The following is a 17472-nucleotide window of genomic DNA, read 5'->3' as shown; positions in this document are numbered from 1 at the left end:
ATTATTAAAAGTATAATTGTATAGTTACTAAAAGTATAATTGTAACATGAAGGATAAATGCTTGAAGGGATGGATACCCCATTTTCCATGATGTGATTATTACAGATATCTCATGTACTCTATAAATGCATCCACCTTCTATGTATCCACAAAGATTAAAAATTAAAAATTATAGAAAAAAGCCAAGGAAATTTAAAAATAAAAATAAAACAAAGCTTACAATATCAATAAAGAACAACAACAAAAAAGACTTCCCAGGGGACACCGATCCTTGAAAAATAAGGATTCATCCATCCAGCGAGGCAGCCTTTGATTCGTTCATTCATTACATATGCACCGAGTATCACTGCCTATTCTAGATGCTGTGGATACAACACTGAACGAGACAGTTAAGGTCCTTACCTCTTGTGAAATGTGCATTCTGGTAGGGTGGAGACATAACCAGGAGAAACACAGAATGCTTCCTTAAGACCATCCAATGTCCATCTTCATTTCCTCCCCTACACTGTATTTTCCTACTGAGAAGAGGAAAAGAGCATGACTGCTCAACCTAGAGCATTTCCATCCTTTCAGTAAGTATAGCTCTCATCATGACACTAAAATGCCAGTTTATTGCTTACCATCACAACAGAATAACTCCAGAAGGGCATGGTCAGATAAAATCAAATTTCTGAAAGTGCAGAAAATCTGAGAATCAGCTTCAAGCAGAAATCAAAGTGAGAATGCAGATGCCTACCCTGACATTAGACATCCTCACGTCACTTTAACAGTGGGGATCTTTTCTGACAGTGAAACAAGTTGTCTTTCCCAGGAAAAAGTATGTGGAAGAACAGCAGGAGTTTCTTTGTGAATCCAAGGAAGAACTTCCAACACCCAGCATCTAACAGTAGGAAACCAAGGAGCAGGCTCCACTTCATCTTTTCCCAGCGCCTTGAGCCTTCAGATTTGAGGGTCCTTTCCATGGTGCCTGCTGCCAGTGTCGCTCTGTGATTCACCATATAGAGAGCTGCAGAAAGTCTGAGAAAGCTGAGGACCCCTGGGGTGACCACTTAGTGAAAGAATGCTCAGTGTCTTCTGTCCAAGAGGAAGTGAAGGAAGCCGAGGCCAGCGCCCCTTCTTCTGCATACAGGGGTCCTTCTGCAAAGAGGCACACACTCTCATGCCCATAAGGGAAAGTGTCTCTAAGGGAAAGCTCAAAAGTCTTCCCCACCCATATAGAAGAGGAAAATGCAAGCCACTGGAACTGGTAGTTTTAAGCCAGACTAGCCTTCAGAGATCTCAGATTAAGTCTGTAGAAATGACCGCGATTATGTAACAGAGGCAAGACAAAGGCAGTTGGAAGCTTCTGCAAGGCACAGTTGGTACCATTCTGAAAATGCATATTTCCTGTTTGCCAACACGTCTGTTTTAAATCCCTCAAGCTGCTAATTACTTGCCAGTGTTATATACCAGCTTTTCCTCATATTTATAGCTTTCATTTCTCCTTGAAATTATTCACACAATATATGCTTGTTGTCAAAAATGTAAAATACAGATAAGCATAAAAAAGAAAATAAAAAATCCCCATAGTACCACCACTTGAAAATAACTGCTGTAGGTACTTTGGGGTATATCCTTCCTGTCCTTTTTCTATGATGAATTGGGTATTAGGGTGAGCTGCTCAGCGTCCGTTCCACCCCCACAGCACTGGGTAATGTCCAGGCAGTTTGGCTGGTACTTACTCCATCCTCAGCTCCAGCGCAGGAGGTCCAGATTCAGCTAAATTGAACTACAAGGATATCCTGCTCTTGGCACAGTGTTTGTTTCAGGAACCAGCACATAAGCCAGATCTAAGCCAATCAACATAGGACAGTCTCCAGGCCCAGTAAAGGCACATGATCAAGATGGTCCAATGAGAGGGAAGCCTAGGACACTGCCCAGTGGCTGGGGAGGGGACACTCACTCTTCCGGGTTGGAAGAGGTGGTTTCAGAGGATGTTGGTAGCCATGTTGCCATCACTTGAGGAATAAGCTTTGGGATGAAGCAGATATCCCAGAAATAATATATATATATAAAGAAATTCAGCCCTTAAAGAAATTTCTGAGCTGCCAAATTAAGCTAACACCAAAACTTGTCTTAACTTTTGAAATTTCTAGCTATATAAACCAATACATTTGCTTGTTGAAGCCAATTAAATTGAGTTTTCTATTCCCTGTAACTGAATGCATCCTAAGTGACTCATGTAGGTATTTTTATAAAACACATGGCCCCATTTTACACACACACACAGAGTGAGACTAGCACAAGAGGAGATAAATTATATATTAAAGTGTTAACATCAATTAATTCAAGGATAGGGATTGTAGGAGTGTAGGAGAAATTTATAAATTTTTCTTATTAACATTAAAACATTGATTTGTTTAAAATTTGTAACAAGGCTTTTTTTAAAAAAATCAGAGTAACCCCAATTCAGTAACTCATATTACCCCAGATGGTTAAACACCATATTTTTTTAAAATAGCCCCTTTTACTTAAATGTCACTACTCTAGTCCCTATAGGTGGAAGGGAAGTGTAACTGAGGAAAGGATATAAAAATTACAAGTGGAATAGTCTCCAATTCTAACAGGACTGGCTGAGATTGGGACTATATAATTAACAGCAAATATGTGTTTTATTGCTATGGACCAATATTCGGTGGCATCTGTATTAGGGCTCTCCAGAGGGACAATAGAACTAATAGGATATATATATATATATATATATATGTATGTTTACTTATTTATTTATAGATTTATATATAAATGATTAAGGTCAATTGGAAACTACAACAGCCCAATCCAGGCAATACTACAGTTGGGCCAAGCCCCTCAGAAATGACAGTTTGGAGCACCCTACCATGAAAAAAGCCATAAAATTCAGTTCTTAAAGAAATTTCTGAGCTGCAAAATTAAGCTAGATCTATAAAGAGGAGCCTATTAAGTATTAACTTACATGATCACAAGGTCCACAATAGGCTGTCTGCAAGCTGAAGCACAAGGAGAGCTAGTCTGAGTCCCAGAACAAAGAACTTGGAGTCCAATGTTCGAAGGCAGTAGGCATCCAGGATGGGAGAAAGATACTGGGAGGCTAGGCCCATCTCTTCTTTTCACGTTTTTCTGCCTGCTCTATATTAACAGTCAGCTGATTCGAATGTGCCCACTAGATTAAGGGTAGATCTGCTTTCCCCACCCCACTGACTCAAATGTTAATCTCTTTTGACAGCACCCTCACAGACACACCCAGGATCGATAGTTTGAATCCTTCAATCCAATCAAGTTGACACTCAGTATTAACCATCACAAGCCCACCCCTTGTCAAATTGAACCCACACACATCTCCTGAGATCACATGTAATCTTCAAATAACAACAACAATAAGGTCACAATTAAATTTAACATAATGCAGCTATCCTTTGCACAACCAGAAATGCACCAATCCCCAATCCAAATACTATTACACCAAGTTAACAATACATAAATGCTGACATAAAATCAATTAATCTTATGATAAAGAAAAAGGAAATAAAATATATTTTCTTAGTACAAGTGTATACATGCACAAACATGTTTTTAACAAAAGAAGGAGGAAATACTTATGACAATTACAATCTTGTTTCTGCAGCTGGTCAATGTGGTCATAGCTGGTATTGATGACTACCCTCTACTACCCATTCTGTATTCCCTTTACCTTCAGCAAGCACCTCAGCAAGTCATGGGATTTTTCCTGGTAGGGTGACCCAAACTGTCATTCCTGAGGGGTTTGGGCAAATTGTAGTCCTGCCTGGATTGGGCTATTGTAGTTTCCCATTGACCTTAATCAAAGGGCATGGTAATACTCAGAGATGCCCTAATGGATCTCCTGTATTCCATTCGTATTCTTCCTTACCTCTGCTGTAGAGTAGTAGACTGATTTCAACTTGACAGTCCAGGTCAGTCACCCAAGCCAACACTGTAACTCTCTTCTTAGCCTGTTGACTTAAAGGTAGGAGAAGCCCAAAGTGTCCAGGTAACAATCTTAACTTCCAGTTTAATGGAATCATTGTTGTATCTCCTGCTGGCAGTGTTCCTCCCTCTGGAGCTAAGACCTTTAGGTCAGCAGAATGTAATGTCATGAGAATTTTCCTAGTGGATCACTATGGGTAATGGTGAGTGGTGCCACTTCCACTTCCACCCCTTGATTTCTGAACCCGTGAATCCTGGATACGGGAGAAACAGTACCATATATTGGACACTGATTCAGAGCATACACAGCCTTCTGGAGAACTTTGCCCCAGCCCTGCAAGGTATTGTCAACTAGTTGACATTGTAGTTGTGGTTTGAAAAGACCATACCACTGTTCTATCAAGCCAGCTGCTTCGTAATGATAGGGAACACAGTAGAACCAGTGACTTCCACGAGCATGAGCCCACTTTAGCCATAAAGTGAGTACCTTGGTCAGAGGCAATGCTGTGTGGAATACCATGATGGCGGATAAGGCATTCCATGAGTCCACAGATGGTAGGCTTGGCAGAAGCATTGCATGCAGGATAGGCAAACACATTTCTATTCCAGTGAGGACAAACCTCTGCCCTTTCCATGATGGAAGAAGTCCAATATAATCAACCTGCCACCAGGTAGCTGGCTGATCACTCCAAGGAATGGTGCTATATCAAGAGTCCAGCATTGGTCTCTGCTGCTGGCAAATTGGGCATTCGGCAGTGGCTATAGCCAGGTCAGCCTTGGTGAGTGGAAATCCATGTTATTGAGTCCATGTGTAACCTCCATCCTTGCCACCATGGCCACTTTGTTCATGGGCCCATCTGGCCATGACAGGGATGGCTGGAAAGAGAGGCTGAGTGGTGTCCACAGAATGGGTAATCCTGCCCACTTGATTACTAAAATCCTCCTCTGCTGAGGTCACCCATTGGTGAGAGCTCACATGGAATACAAATATCTTCACAGTTTTTGACCACTCTGAGAAGTCTATCCACATACCTCTTCCCTAGATTTCTTTGTCACCAGTTTTCCAATCATGTGTCTTCCAAGTCACTGAGAATCCAGCCAAACCATTGGCTATAGCCCACGAATCAGTATATGACCACACATCTGACCACTGCTCTCAGCAAGCCTCACCACTGCAAGCCAAAGTGCTCTGGGGTCCTAGGTAAATTTGAAAGGCAGTCTAGGACACAAGGACTGCAATTCCTAGGTAGCTCCCAGTGTTGGGCTGGGCTCAGAGCCAGAGGACTAGGGTAGCGGGTGACCTAGGAAGATAATAGCCAGGGTAGCTACAGGAGTACTTGCACTGCCCCTTCCCCAACCACAGGCAGTGTAGCTCACAGCAATGAAAGTCTTTCACCGTGAAGAGTAACAATGACTTTCTCTTGCATCTTGGATACCAGCTCAGCCACAGTAGGATAGGGCACTGGGCAGAGTCATGAGTTCCCCATTCCAGGCTCTAGTTCCCAGACATTTTTAGACACACCTTGAGCTAAAAGCGAGCCCACTATCTTGAAGGGAAGGACCCAGTCCTGGCAAAATTCATTATCTACTGGCTAAAGAATCCTTGGGCCCTGAATAACCACCAGTGACACGGTGGGTCTTGAGATCTGAGATATGCTGATTACAAGTATGACTCAGCACATTTCCAGCTGTGGTGACTACAGCAAAAGTTTCCTTCTGTTTGAGAAAAGCAGAGGAAAAAGTAAAGGGGACTTTGTTTGCACCTTAGGTACCAGCTAGACCACAGGGGGATCAAGCAACAAGAAGCCTCTTGGGGTCCCTGAGTCCAGGACCAGGCTCTTGGATAGCATTTCTGGGCCTGCCCTGAGACAGAAGGGAGTCCACTGCCCCGAAGGGTGCATCCCAGGCCTGACAGCATTCACCACAAGCTGACTAAAGAGCCCTTGTGCTTTAAGTGAATATCAGTGGTAGCCTGGCAAGACCTGCCATAGGCCAGTTGTGGTGGTGGCCACAGAGAGAGGCTCCTCTGCCTTGTGGAAAGGGGAAGAAAGCGTGAGAAGGACTTTGTATTCTGGTTTGAGTGCCACCTTAGCTGCAGTAGAATAGAATATCAGGCAAATTTCTAAGGTCTTTCACTCTACTCCCTGGCTCCCAGACAATATCTCTGGACCTGCCCAGGGTTTGGGGGAACTCGCTGCACTGAAGAGAAGGACACAAATCTGCCTGGCTTTGCCACCTGCTGTTCATATAGCCCCATGGTCTTGCATGAACATAGGTGGAAGGCAGGTAATGGTTACAGCAGGCCTTGGGCAAGACCCAGTGCTGGGCTGGCTTCATGCCTGACCCAGACAGTTCCAGTGGTCATGGCCACAGGAGTGCTTATATTACCACATCCCCAGTTCCAGGCTGTTCAGCAAAGAGGGAGAGAGACTCTCTTTCTCCTCTGAATTATCCAAGACCACCAATGTGGTACCCCATGAGTCTGTAAAAACTACAGCCAAATCCAAGTCCCTTCAAACACCTGAAAAGTTTCCTCAAGGAGGATAAGCCCAAACAAACCCAGATTGCAAAGGCTACTGCAAATATCTGAATCTTGGGTCCAAGTCCCTTCAAATACCTGAATAGTGTCCTCAAGTAGAATGGGCCCAAACAAGCCTAGACTGCAAAGGCTGCAGTAAGTATCTAAATCTTTGATGCCTAGACACCAAAGAACATCTGACAGCATCGACACCATCAGGAAAACATGACCTTAACTAATGAATTAAACAGGGCACCAGGGACCAATTATGGAGTAACAAAGATATGAGACCTTTCAGACAGAGAATTTAAAATAGCTGTTTTGAGGAAACTCAAAACAAACTCAAGATAATAAAGAGAGGGAATTCACAATTCTATCAGACAAATTTAACAAAGAGATAAAAATAATTAAAAAGAATCAAGCAGAAATTCTGGAGTTGAAAAATTCGATTGACATACAGAAGAATGCATCAGAGTCTTTTATAGCAGAGTTGATCAAGCAGAAGAATTACTGAGCTTGAAGACAGACATTTGAAAATACACAGTCAGAGGAGACAAAAAAAAAAAAAGAATAAAGCACCCCTACAAGATCTAGGAAATAGCCTCAAAAGGGCAAAACTAAGAGTTTTTGACCTGCCAGGCACAGTGGCTCACACAATAATCCCAACACTTTGAGAGGCTGAAGTGGGTGGATCACTTGCGGTCAGGAGTTTAAGACTAGCCTGACCTACATGGTGAAATCTCAACACTGCTTTAGCCAAGGGTTGTGGTGCACTCCTGTCTTCCCAGCTACTCGAGAGGCTGAGGCAGGAGAAATCACCTGAACCCGAGAGGCGGAGGTTGCAGTGAGCTGAGATCATGCCACTGCACTCCAGCCTGGGTTATAGAGCAAGACTCCACCTCAAAAAAAAAAAGTTTTTGGCCTTAAAAGAGGAGGAAGAAAGAGATAGGAAGTTTATTCAAAAGGATATCAGAGAACTTCCCAAACCTAGAGGAAATAAACATTTGAGTACAATAAAGTTATACAACACCAAGCTGATGTAACTCAAAGAAGATTGCCTCAAGGCATTTAATAATGAAACTCCCAAAGGTCAAGGATAAAGAAAACAATTCTAAAAGTAGCAAGAGAAAAGAAACAACATATAATGGAGTTTCAGTACATCTGGCAGCAGACTTTTCAAGGAAACCTTACAGGCTAGGAGAGAGTGGCATGACATATACTTAAAGTGCTGAAGGAAAAAGACATAACTTATGTCTTAGAATATTGTATCTGATGAAAATATCCTTCAAGCATGAAGAAGAAATAAAGACCTTCCCAAACAAACAAAAGCTGAGGAATTTCATCAGCACCAAATCTGTCCTATAGGAAAGGCTAAAGGAAGTTATTCAATCTGAAAAAAAAAAGGATGTTAATGAGCGAAAAGAAATGACCTGAAGGTACAAAACGCACTGGTAATAGTAAGCACATAGAAAAACACCGAATATTGTAACATTGTAGTTGTGGTGTATAAACTTCTCTTAAGTAGAAAGACTAAATGATGAACTAATCAAGAATAATAATTACAATAACTTTTCAAGACATCAAGACATAGTACAATAAGACACAGAGAAACAACAAAAACTTAAAAGCAGGAGAACGAAGTTAAAGTGTAGAGTTTGTATTAGTTTTCTTTTTGTGTGTTTGTTTGGTTGTATTTTTATGCGATCAGTGTTAAGTTGCCATCTGTTTAAAATAATGAGTTATAAATAGTATTTGCAAGCTTCATGGTAATCTCAAATCAAAAAGCATACAAAAAATGGATACAGCAAAAACAAAAAGCAAGAAGTTAAATCATACTAGCAGAGAAAATCACCTTCACACACATACACACACACACACACACACAAGACAGGAAGGAAGGAAAGAAGAAAAAAAGACTGAAAAACAATCAGAAAACAAATCACAACATGGCAGGAGTAAGCCCCTACTTATCAATAATAACATTGAATGTAAATGGACTAAATTCTCTAATGAAAAGACATCGAGTGACTGAATAGATTTTTTTTTTTAAAAAAAGACCCATTTATCTGTTACCTAAAAGAAACACGTTTCGGGCCAGGCGTGGTGGCTCAAGCCTGTAATCCCAGCACTTTGGGAGGCCAAGGCGGGTGGATCACAAGGTCAAGAGATCGAAACCATCCTGGTCAACATGGTAAAACCCCATCTCTACTAAAAATACAAAAAATCAGCCGGGCATGGTGGCATGTGCCTGTAATCCCAGCTACTCAGGAGGCTGAGGCAGAAGAATTGCCTGAACCCAGGAGGCAGAGGTTACGGTGAGCCGAGATCGTGCCATTGCACTCCAGCCTGGGTAACAAGAGTGAAACTCCATCTCAAAAAAAAAAAAAAAAAAGAAAGAAAAGAAACACATTTTACCCATAAAGATATATATGGACTGAAAACAAAGGTGTGTGCCAATGGAAACCAAAAAAGAGCAAAAGCAGCTATACTTATATTAGACAAAATATATTTCAAAACAAAAATTATAAGAAAAGTTCATTATGTAATGATAAAGATCTCAATCTAGCTACAGGATGTAATAATTGTAAATATATATGCACCCAACACTGAGGTACTCAGCCATATAAAGCAAATATTTACAAATTGCTTTACATAAAGCAAATACATAAAGACAGTTCTATATGCTCTCTTTAGCATATAGAGCCAAAGAGAGAGATAGGTCTTAATAAAATAATATCTGGAGACGTCAACACTTCACTTTAAGCATTGAACAGATCTTTCACACAGAAACTCAACAAAGAAACATCAGACCTAATCTACACTATAGACTAAATGGACCTGATAGATATTTACAGAACATTTTATCCAAAGGCTGCAGAACACGCATTGTTCTCTTTAGTGCATGGATCATTCTCAAGGATAGAACAGATGTTAGGGCACAGAAAAAGTCTTAAAACATTCAAAAAATGGAAATAAAATCAAGTCTCACCTGTTGATAAAGAATTTCTCATAAAACTAGAAATCAACAGCAAGAAAAATTTTGGAAAATATACAAACATGTGGAAATTAAGCAATATGTTCCTGAATGACCAGTGGGTCAATGAAGAAATTAGGAAGAAAGTTGAAAAATGTTTGAAATGAAAAATAATGGTGATACAATATACCAAAACCTATGGGCTACAATGAAAGCAATACTAAGAGGGAAATGTATAACTATAAGTGCCTATGTGATGGTTAATACTGAGTGTCAACTTGATTGAATTGAAGGATGCAAAGTATTGTTCTTGGACGTGTCTCTGAGGGTGTTGCCAAAGGAGATTAACATTTGAGTCAGTGGGCTGGGAGAGGCAGACCCACCCTCAATGTGGGTGGATGCCATGTAATAAGTTGCCAGCGTGGCTAGAATAAAGCAGGCAGAAGAGTGTGGAAGAACTTCACTTGCTGAGTCTTCCAGCCTTCATCCTTCTTCCATGCTGGATGCTTCCTGCCCTCAACCCTCAGATTCCAGGTTCTTCAGCTTTTGGACTCTTGAACTTACACCAGTGGTTTGCCAGGGTCTCTCAGGTTTTTGGTCACAAACTGAAGGCTGCACTATTGGCTTCCCTACTTCTGAGGTTTTGAGATGTGGACTGACTTCCCTGCTCCTCAGCTTATAGAAGGCCTATTGTGGGACTTCACCTTGTGATCACATGAGTCAGTACTCCTTAACAGACTCACCTTCATGGGGAAAGGATTTTCCATTTAATAAATGGTGTTGGGAAAACTGGCTAGCCATATGCAGAAAACTGAAGCCAGACCCCTTCCTTAGCCCTTATACAAAAATTAACTCAACATGGATTAAAGACTTAAACATCAGACCTAAAACCATAAAAACCCTAGAAGAAAACCTAGGCAATACTATTTAGGACATAGGCATGGGCAAAGACTTCATGATTAAAACACCAAAAGCAATGGCAATAAAAGCTAAAATTGACAAATGGGATCTAATTAAACTAAAGAGCTTCTGCACAGCAAAAGAAACTATCATTAGAGTGAACAGGCAACCTACAGAATGGGAGAAAATTCTTGCAATCTATCCATCTGACAAAGGGCTAATATACAGAATCTACAAGGATTTTAAACAAATTTACAAGAAAAAAACGTCCCATCAAAAAGTGGGCAAAGGATATGAACAGGCACTTCTTAAAAGAAGACATTTATGGGGCCAAGAAACATATGGAAAAAAGGTCATCATCACCGGTCATTGGAGAAATGCAAATCAAAACCACAATGAAATACCATCTCATGCCAGTTAGAATGGTGATCATTAAAAAGTCAGGAAACAACAGATGCTGGGGAGGATGTGGAGAAATAGGAATGCTTTTACACTGTTGGTGGAAGTGTAAATTAGTTCAACCATTGTGGAAGACAGTGTGGTGATTCCTCAAGGATCTAGAACAAGAAATACCATTTGACCCAGTAATCCCATTACTGGGTATATACCCAAAGGATTATAAATCATTCTGCCATAAAAACACATGCACATGTATGTTTACTGCAGCACTACTTGCAATAACAAAGACTTGGAACCAACCCAAATGCCCATCAGTGATAGACTGGATAGAGAAAATGTGGCACATATGCACCATGGAATACTATGTAGCCACAAAAAAGAATGAGTTCATGTCCTTTGCAGGGACATGGATGAAGACAGAAAACATCATTCTCAGCAAACTAACACAGGAACAGAAAACCAAACACCACATGTTCTCACTCATAAGTGGGAGTTGAACAATGAGAACAGATGGATACAGGGAGGGGAACATCACACACCAGGGTGTCAGGAAGTAGGGGGTAAGGGGAAGAATAGCATTAGGAGAAACACTAACGTAGAGATGGGTTGAGGGGTGCAGCAAGCCATCGTACCACATGTATACCTACATTAAAAACCTGCACGTTCTGCACAAGTATCCCAGAATTTAAAGCATGATAATAAGAAAAAAAAGTCACCTTAGACTCTGCAGAACTGAGATGTTAAGTAGTAAATAAATTTTTAAAAGAACAAAATTGGAGGAATCACATTACCTGACTTCAAATTATGCTACAGAGCTGTGGTAACCAAAACAGCATGATACTGGCATAAAAATAGACATATAGACCAATGAAACAGAATAGAGAACCCAGAAACAAATCCACATGCCTACAGTGAACTCATTTTTTACAAAGGGACCAAGAACACACACTAAAGAAAAAGCAGTCTCTTCAATAAATGGTGCTGGGAAAACTGGATATCCATATGCAGATGAATAAAACTAGACTCCTATGTCTCACCATGTACAAAAACAAATCAAAATCGAAGACCTCAAACTACAAAATTACTACAAGGAAACTTTGAGAAAAATCTCCCGGACATTAGTTTAAAAAAATTTTTGAACAATATTTCAATAGCACAGGCAACCAAAGCAAAAATGGACAGATGGGCTCATATCAAGTTTAAAAACTTCTGCAAAGCAAATAAAACAGTCAACCAAGTGAAAAGACAGCCCACAAAATGGGGGAAATATTTGTAAAGTGAAAAGACAAACCTACAAAATAGGAGAAAATATTCGGATTAATAACCAGAATATATAAGGAGCTTAAACAACTCTATTGGAAAAAATCTAATAACCCAATTTGAAAATGGGAAAAATATTTGAATAGATGTTTCTCAAAAGAAAACATACAAATGACAAACAGGCATACAAAAATGTACTCAACATCACTGATCATCAGAGAAAAGCAAATCAAAACTACAATAAGAATCATCTCACCCCAATCAAAATGGCTTACATCCTGGTACCAAAACAGACACATAAACCAATGAAACAAAATAGAGATCTCAGAAATACCCATCTGATCTTTGACAAACCTGAGAAAACAAGCAATGGCAAAAGGATTCTCCATTTAATAAATGGTGCTGGGGAAACTGGCTAGCCATATGCAGAAAACTGAAACTGGACCCCTTCCTTACACTTTATACAAAAATTAACTCAAGATGGACTGAAGACTTAAATGTAAAACCCAAAACCATAAAAACCCAAGAAAAAAATCTAGGCAATTCCATTCAGCAAATAGGCATAGGCAAAGATTTCGTGATGAAATCACCAAAGCAATTGCAGCAAAAGCTAAATGACAAATGAGATCTAATTAAACTAAAGAGCTACTTCACAGCAAAAGAAGCTATCATCAGAACAAACAGGCAACCTAGAGAATGGAAGAAAACTTTTACAATCTGCCCATCTGACAATCGTTTAATGTCCAGAATGTACAAGGAACTTAAACAAATTTACAAGAAAAAAACAAATAACCCCACCAAAAAAATGGGCAAAGGACATGAACAGACACTTCTCAAAAGAAAATGTTCATGTGGCTAACAAACATGAAGAAAAGCTTGACATCACTGATTATTAGAGAAATGCAAATAAAAACCGAAATGAGATATCATCTCATTCCAGTCAGAATGGTGATTATTAAAAAGTCAAGAAACAACAGATGCTCACAAAACTGTGGAGAAATAGAAATGCTTTCAAACTGTTGGTGAGAATGTAAATTAGCTCAACCACTATGGAAGACAGTATGGCGACTCCTCAAGGATCTATAACTAGAAATACCATTTGACCCAGGAATCCCATTACTGGGTATATACCCAAAGGATTATAAATCATTTTGCTATAAAAACACATGCATATGTATGTTTATTGCAACACTATTCACAATAGCAAAGACTTGTAACCAACCCAAATGCCCATCAATGATGGATTGGATGAAGAAAATGTGGTACATATACACCATGGAAGATTATGCAGCCATAAAAAAAAAATGAGATCATGTCCTTTGCAGGGACATGGATGAAGCTGGAAGCCATCATCCTCTTAATACTAAGTCAGGAACAGAAAATGAAACACCACATGTTCTCACTCATGAGTGGGAGCTGAACAATGAGAACACATGGACACAGGGAGGGGAACACCACACACTGGATGTGTTAAGGGGGTGGAGGGAGGGAGAGCATCAGGACTAATAGTTAATGCATGCAGAATTAGTAACTAATGCATGCAGGGCTAATAGCTAATGCATGATGGGTTGATAGGTGCAGCAAATCACCATAGCACACACTTGTTTACCTATGTAACAAACCTGCACGCTCTGTACATGTATCCTGGAATCTAATCGAAGACAGGCAATATCAAATGCTGGAAAGGATATAGAGAAAGGGGAACCCTCATACACTGTTGATGGGGATGTAAATTAGTACACCACTATGGAGAACAATTTAGAGGTTCCTCAAGAAACTGAAAATAGAGCTACCATATTATCCAACAAGTCCACTGCTGGGTATATACCCAAAGGAAGGGAAATCAGTATACTGAAGAGGTATCTGCACTCCCACAGTTGTTGGAGCACTGTTCCCAATAGCCAAGATTTGGAAGCAACCTAATTGCCTATTAACAGATAAATGAATAAAGAAAATGTGGTACTTCCCAGCACTTTGGTAGGCCGAGGCAGGTGGATCACGAGGTCAAGAGATCGAGACCATCCTGATCAACATGGTGAAACCCCATCTCTACTAAAAATACAAAAATTAGCTGGGCATGGTGGCGCACACCTGTATTCCCAGCTACTCGGGAGGCTGAGGCAGGAGAATTGCTTGAACCCAGGAGACGGAGGTTGTGGTGAGCTGAGATCACGCCACTGCACTCCAGCTTGGGTAACAAGAGCAAAACTCCGTCTCAAAAAAAAAAAAAAAAAAAAAGAAGAAAAAGAAAGAAAATGTGGTACTTATACACAATGGAATACTGTTCAACCATAAAAAAGAATAAGATTCTGTCAATTGCAACAACATGGATGAACTTGAGGTCGTTATGTTAAGTGAAGGAAGCCAGGCACAGAAAGACAACGGTCACATGTTCTCACTTACTTGTGAGATCTAAAAATTAAAAAAAAAAAAACTTAACTCATGATGAAAGACAATAGAAAGGTGGTTACCAGAGGCTGGGAAAGGGAAGTGAAGAGTGGTGGGGAGGTGCCAATGTTTAATGGTCACCAAAAAAAGTAGTTAGAAAGCATGAGTAATACCTAATATTTGATAGCACAAGGTGACTATAGTCAAAACACTTTAATTGTACATTTTAAAATAACTAAAAGAGTATATTTAGATTGTTTGTAACACAAAGAATAAATGCTTGAAGAGATGGATAATCCCATTTTCCATGCGATTATTAACATTGTATGCTTGTATCAAAATATGTCTTGTCCCCCATGAACACATACACCTACATACCCACAAAAATAAAAAATTGATTTAAGAAAAAGAATGAATCTTGACCTGTACCTTGAATCATATACAAAATTCAACTTAAATGGATCACAGATCTAAGTGTAAAACCAACAACTAAACAACTTGTAGAAGAAAACAGGCCTGGTGTGGTGGCTCATGCCTGTAATCCCAGTACATTGGGAGACCAAGGTGAGCGGATCACCTGAGGTCAGGAGATCAAGACCAGCCTGGCCAACATATAGTAAAAGTCCATCTCTACTAAAAAATACAAAAATTAGCTGAGCATGGTGGCGCATGCCTGTAGTCCCAGTTACCTGGGAAGCTGAGATAGGAGAATCACTCGAACCTGGGAGGCGGAGGTTGCAATGAGCTGAGATCACGTCACTGCATTCCAGCCTGAGTGACAGAGCAAGACTCTGTCTCTCAATAAAAGTGAAAGAAAGAAAGAAAAAAGAGAATTAACTGTTGGGTATGATGCTGAGCACCTGGGTGACAGGACAATTCACACCCGAACTTTGGCAACATGCAATATACTCAGGTAACGAGCTTGCACATTTACCCCCCCCCCCACCAAATCTAAAGTAAAGGTTGGAAAAGGGAAAAAAAAGTGATTTTTTTTCTGTATGTAAACTACATCTCAACAAATTTAATTCTTAAAAAATGAACTAAATTATTCTAATACATCTCTTCCCATGGAAAAAAAACACACTAAAATTTATTTTTTAAAATTTTGGATAGATCCCCATGGTGGGAGTGCCGCATCAAATGGTAGTCCTACCTTTAGTTCTTTAAGGAACCTCCATACTGCTTTCCATAGTGGTCATACTAGTTTACATCCCCATCATTAGTGTAAAAGTGCTCCCTTTTTACCACATCCATGCCAGCATCTATCATTTTTTTTTTAAATTATGGCCATTCTTGCAGGAGCAAGGTGGTATCTCATTGTAGTTTTAATTTGCATTTCTCTAATAGTTAGGGATGCTGAGTATTCGTTCATGTGTTTGTTGGCAATTTGTATATTTTCTTTTGAGAATTGTATGTTCATGTTCTTTGCCCACTTTTTGATGGGTTATGTGTTTTTTTTTCTTGCTGATTTGTTTGAGTTCCTTGTAGATTCTAAATATTAGTCCTTTGTCAGGTGCAAAGACACTTGCATACACATGTTTATAGCAGTGCAATTTGCAATTGCCAAAATATGGCATCAACCTAAATGCCCATCAACCAATGAGTGGATAAAGAAAATGTGGTATATACACTCTGGGAACTACTCAGCCATAAAAAGAAACAAAATAGTGGAATTTGCAGCAACTTGGATGGAGTTGGAGATTATTATTCAAAGTGAAGTAACTCAGGAATTGAGAACCAAGTATCATATGTTCTCACTTATAAGTGGGAGCTAAACCATGAGGATGTAAAGGCGTAAGAATGATATCTTGAACTTTGGAGACTCACAGGAAAGGGTTGGGGGTAAGGAATAAAAGACTACGCATTGGGCACAGTATACACTGCTTGGGTGATAGGTACACGAAAACCTCAGAAATCACCAAAGCACCGTGGCTCACACTTCTAATCCCGGCACGTTGGGAGACTGAGGCGGGTGGATCACGAGGTCAGGAGATCAAGACCATCCTGGCTACCACAGTGAAATGCGGTCTCTACTAAAAACACAAAAAATTAACCAGGCATGATGGCACACATGTGTAGTCCCAGCTGCTGGAGAAGGCTGAGGCAGGAGAATCGCCTGAACCTGGGAGGCAGAGGTTGTAGTGAGCCAAGATCCTGCCACTGCATTCCAGCCTGGGCAACAGAGTGAGAATCTGTTTTAAAAAAAAAAAAAAGAAAGAAATTAGCTGAGCGTGATGGTGGCTGTAGTCCCCGCTACTCTGGAGGCTGAGGCAGGAAAATCACTGAGACACTGTGTCAAAAAGAAAGAGAGAGAGAGAGATTGAGAGAGAGAGAGAGAGAGAGAAGGAGGTCAGAAAAGCTCTGTAGAGGTTTTGCTCGTTGAATGCTAGTGACTCAGCCTGAGCCTTTGAACAGCAGCTTGTTCTTAGTTCTGAGCTCTAGGACCTGCTCTCCCTCTCTCTGACCTGGGTGGGTACAAGATGATAACCCAGAGAAATCTCTGAAGATAGTTTATTAACAAGCAAAAGCAATTTGTGGTTTTCTTTCATGTCGTGTTTGGTTCTGTGATCATGTTTAAATTTATCCAGTTTTACTGATTAAGACCAACAACGAATGAAAAGCCCTTATAAGCAAACCATTTCTATATCAGATGAATGACATTCATCTTCAGTATAAATGTTACTAAGAGCCCTCATCCATTTTCTTACCTTAAACAAAGAAGTCCAAGACAAAAAAAAAATTATTTGAAGCAAATAAAAACAATGCTTAAACACAGCTATATTCTGTGTAACTACAAATGTCAAATACATTTCGCCATTATATTTTAACGATACTGAATCAACTTTCAAAACACCGTCAATCATTAGAAGTCTGTGGGATACGGCGAGAGCACAGTGAAGCGGCGACTCTGTTTAATATGGTGGGATGGTGCTAGAGATGAATGCGCAGGTTACTCTGGGAGCACAGACAATGGGTGCTCAAGTATTAGGAGGAAATGGAATACGGGATCCGGGAAGGCCTGCTAGATTTAGCAAATCAAAATGCAGAATGCTTTGCTATTACATTTAATGGC

General features: G+C 40.1%; 1 protein-coding gene across 5 annotated transcripts in view; it reads right to left on the bottom strand.

Annotated features, from left to right (window-relative positions):
- The window catches only part of LOC128932438 (uncharacterized), a 66061-nt gene that overhangs the window by 23912 nt on the left and 24677 nt on the right, over window positions 1-17472 (bottom strand). For 2 of the 5 annotated variants that reach the window (XR_008482308.2, XR_008482307.2), the window contains exons 1-2: window positions 621-1772; window positions 403-518 (exon numbers count right to left, since the gene is read on the bottom strand). The exons of 1 other annotated variant lie outside the window; for it this stretch is intronic. The gene's annotated coding sequence lies outside the window, so the exon portion shown is untranslated. Of the gene's footprint in view, window positions 1-402; window positions 519-620; window positions 1773-17472 lie in introns of those variants that run through there. 2 more of the 5 variants (XM_078328786.1, XM_078328788.1) reach the window with 1 other exon arrangement.

This window comes from Callithrix jacchus, chromosome 6 (genome assembly GCF_049354715.1).
Source record: "Callithrix jacchus isolate 240 chromosome 6, calJac240_pri, whole genome shotgun sequence".
Classification (NCBI taxonomy): domain Eukaryota; kingdom Metazoa; phylum Chordata; class Mammalia; order Primates; family Cebidae; genus Callithrix; species Callithrix jacchus.
Note: the sequence above shows the minus strand (reverse complement) of the source record. Positions and strands in the feature narration are given on the sequence as shown.